Source organism: Macadamia integrifolia, chromosome 7 (assembly GCF_013358625.1).
Source record: "Macadamia integrifolia cultivar HAES 741 chromosome 7, SCU_Mint_v3, whole genome shotgun sequence".
NCBI lineage: Eukaryota > Viridiplantae > Streptophyta > Magnoliopsida > Proteales > Proteaceae > Macadamia > Macadamia integrifolia.
In genome coordinates this window covers 29,966,737-29,971,251 of record NC_056563.1, presented here as the reverse complement: position 1 = coordinate 29,971,251, position 4,515 = coordinate 29,966,737, and positions in this window count along the sequence as shown.

The window sequence follows — 4,515 nt, the reverse complement described above, 5'->3', positions numbered from 1 at the left end:
CTGTTGTTATTTGTTTTTGATATATACATCCGTATGTCATGTATGAATGGCATAATCATATCATGCTTTGGAAACTCCTTTAATGAGTGTTATTAGACTTCTTACTTAAACATGGCTGATATGTATGTAAATGATACAAACTTTCTGACGATTCGTCTAGTTGTCTTGCAAGTGGGGTTGATATTTAATGGGTGTGGGACCTTTGAAAATAAGGTCATTGCTGGAAATATTAATTCTTGAGGGAAATGCATGACATATATATGCCATTTTTTTTTTTTTTTTTGTTCTTGTATATTTAGTGAGAGAAACATGTGTAGGAATAATGTCATAATCATATAATGCTTTGAAAATTCCCTTAATGAGTGTGTTTAGACTTTAGACTTCCAATTCAAATACAGGTTGGAATGTTGGATATGCAATATATAACAATAGACTTTACAATCATATGTTTTGTTGTCTAGCAAGTGGGTGAAATTTCCGGTGGATTTGGGGCCTTTAAAAATATGTTAATAGCCGTGTTGCATAAATTTTGCTGAGATTCTTTATTCTTTTTTTTTTTCTGAGTACTCAGCTTGGACAAGTAAAAGGTACCCCTAGATATATGGGGCCGCTCCATCTGGCCCATCCTAGTGGGAAGGCAATGATCACCTATTATAAAGAATGAAGCAATTTTCTTATAGTTAGATTTAGAATCTTTGGCTCTCTTTGTTTTAATGCATAAAATTGAAAATATTTTCTGGCAAAAAAAAGAAAAAGGAAAAATAGTGAAATCAAGATAAATCTCATCTTACCTAATTATAAAGCTAATCGAATAGTCTGATCTATACAAGCCATTGATGACCTAATTTTATGAAAATATTTTAATTATTGTACACGACTACAAGGTTAAGTTCTAGTTAGCCACTGTGTGTGGCAGGCTTGGTCAGCTGATATTTGTGGGAGATAGTATTGTGAATTGGGATCTGGCTCTGTAGATCATAAGTTGACTCAGGCGGCGATCCCGATAATTGAAAACATGATTTTTATGTAACTAAGTGCTTCCTTATTATCTAATCTACTTTTAAGGATGTATCATGCTTTTCTAACCTGTTGAGGATTTCAGCTTCATTGCTTGGAATGTTGTTATTATGAATAATTAGGTGTGATGGTGATGACCCTGACCCTGAAATATCTTTTGCTTTTTTATTATGACTTGACCCATAAGGTGTGGGCACTCAGATCTGAATATCATCCCTTCAAGGGGGTGGGGTGCTTGGTACAACAAATGTTGAGGTTGAAAGGATGAGATGAAAAATATTAGTCAGATAAATAGTGAGTCCAAATGTTTAAGGTTGTGGTTGGAAGTCTTAAGGCTATATTTTTGTATGATTTCTTGGAATGCATTATTGGCCAAGAAATAAGCTGACAAGATAAATTTGAAAAAGGGATTGTACTCTTATGTCTTTTCACATTTTTTTTTTTTCTTCTACCCTTGATCATGCAAACTCTGTGTGAATAAAAGATCTTTTCCAACACCAATGACCCTTCAATGACTCATCCAAGGGCTTAGACGGTTGTGTGTCCAACTCCTCCCAGTCCTTGGACAGTCATAGGAGGGGAGTTGGACGCCCTAGTCATTGGAGAGGATTTGGATCTAGAGAGATGTGGTCAAAATTGATGGGGAAAAAAATAGAGAGGGGAGGTGGGAATCTTGGCATAGTTTGTCATTTTGGATCTTAAGTTATGATTTTGAAGGTATTTTTGATAAATGTGGCTCCATTGTACAACTGCTTGCTTTCAAAAATGCCCCTTTGGTGCTTGAAAAAGGTAGAGGATGAGACATGTGTACGCAGAATGGGATAAGAGTGTTAATTGGTTCGGTTCAAGATACAAAATATGGGAACTAAAATCAATCTGAAATCATAAGAGCCAATTTTTCAAATCAAAACTGATTCGGATTTTATTGGTTCATTATTTAGGTGTTTGGGCCAATTTTTTACTTCTTTATGGATCGAAAACCCCCTTATTTGTTTAGGTTATAATTATCCACCAAACTTTCTCAAACATTAAAAAGAAAAGAATTTATCATACACATTTGACTAAAACATTAAAAAAGAATAAGATCTATTTGATTTCTCATTTGATTCAAAAAATGGAAAATTGACGCTTTCAACCACAAAATCAAAACCTAATAAAAAAAGATTTCATATTTTGAAATTGAAACCAAATCAATTTATTTTAATTTGATTCAATTAGATTTTAAACAATTGAATCAATTTCGATTCTAAATTAACAGCCTAGAAGAAACGAATTTGTGGAATGAGAAATAGGCAAAAAATTACAATTTGATCTATTGGTGACTTGGCATCCACAATCCCCATTGAAAAAAACAGAGGATCCCCTAGAAATTTTCAACAGTCAAAATTTACAGGTTAAAGTCAACAAAATAGAGCAGATAAATGGTCAAAATTGACCCCAAAAAAAATCAAGTCAACAGTCAACAATGAGTAGAGATGGATGTATTGCTAGGGACACAAAATTTTAAGGCCCGGATGTTCATCCAGATTCCAGACCGTTCAACGCGTTTTTGCCATTGGTACTAGTTCAACTAGATTGAGTCTGATCAGATTTTGAGTTTTCAATGAGCTAATAAGGCCTTGATTGGATCTTTAACAACTTAATACATTATTAAAACCTTAAATAAACTTTTATAATTTTAGATTTTAAAAAATTAATATATTTATTTAATCATCAATATTAAAAAAAAGGGCAAGTGGTAGCAGAACATACGTATTGCAATCTTATTTTCACTTTCTTTTAATATTAACCGTCCACTTAAGTTTAGATTAATCTAAACCATCTATTAGTTTTTTACATTGTAACTGATTCTTAGTTTTTAGGGTGGAAAGATGACGGACGTGGTTACTTAATTTGTCTAATATTTTTTTATATAAATAAAAAATTAAAATCCAATATAAGCGGACTTCTCCTTCGATTTTGTTGGGAAATCTCAATTCTCTCTCTCTCTCTCTCTCCTTGCTTTTTCTTCAACGCTATCCCTTCTTTCTACAACCGCTATCATAATCATCTCTCTCTCTCTCAAAATAGGATGAGATAATAAAAAAATCAACATAACTATTTTCAGGCACTGAGCATATGAGAGACTTGGCCACACATATCCAAATACCATGTTTACATATTAATCATCAGAGAAGGGATTTGAACAGTAAAGTTTGCATGTATGGCAAAAGACAAATTTAAATTTATAAAGTAAATAAAGCTATTGAATATCTAGGATTTTATTATTACTTATTGGGTAGATATTATTAACCTATGAGAATTTACCATGGATGCAAATCTTCACTGAAATTGGTAAACAAAACTTCAACTAGACTGGAGAGCGGTGAAAAAGGAAGAAAAAAGAAGGAATAACCTTGAAGAAGAAGCACGGAGAGAGAGAGAAAGAGAGGATCGAGATTTCTAAGCGGAATGAAAGGAGGAGTCTGCTTATATTGGTATTTTTATTATTTATTTATTTAAATATTAATAATATTAAACAGAGTTGTAACTGTTTACAACTCTATTAGCAGGATTAACATATTTAACACGTGTAATCATATCACTTACGTGAACATTCACCGAGCTCTGAACATTTCGCATTCCCATTTTTTTGCACGTACCACGACCATTTTGCCTAAAAAAAATTACACTTAATTATAGTTAATAATTGATAAAAATATCTCTTATTTTATAAAAACTAAAAAAAAAAAAACAAAATATATCATATAAAAAGGCAGGCTAATAGGTCGGGCTGAGATAGGCTTGTAAACATTTAAAGCCAGTCGGGTATCTATCAGGCTTATCTTGCATCGTATAGTACTTAAGGCCCGTTTGATTTTGTTTTTAGGAACATGTTTCTTCGTTTTTTCTGTGCTTAGAAATGGAAAAAAAAAACCCCCAAAAACCATTTGATTTTTCTGTTTCGTTTCACTTGTTTTTGAATTAGAAATATAAACTTATGCCTATTTTTATGTCTAGAAACAAGAATGAAGAAACAAGTCAATCTTATTTTTTTGTTTCTAAAAACTAATGGGAGGGACAAAAATTGTGAAAAAATCCAATACTTCACTATACTTACCGTATCATCCATCCATTATTGAAACTTCTCACTATCTAGAAGTGGTGAATCCAACTTGATTGTACGAAGCTTACAGTGCTGGATTACCTTCATCCTTTAGAAGCTCATTTACACAAAGCATGCCTACAACTCCAACGTCTGTCTTGAACCCAAAAAATATACTTTTAAAAAACTTTTTGAGAAAAAGAAAAACAAACACCTATTTGTAATCCTTTCTGAAAACAGAAATAGAAAAAACTGTTAAAAATCGTTTTTGTTGTTTTTAAACACAGAAACAGAAACAAAATCGAACCCTTATTTATATTCCTCTTGGTTCGATCCAGCTTGAAAACACTATAACTCATGCTTTGATTTGAGAAAAGCCGGACGGTGTTTCGATTCCATTCAAACTGCCAGTG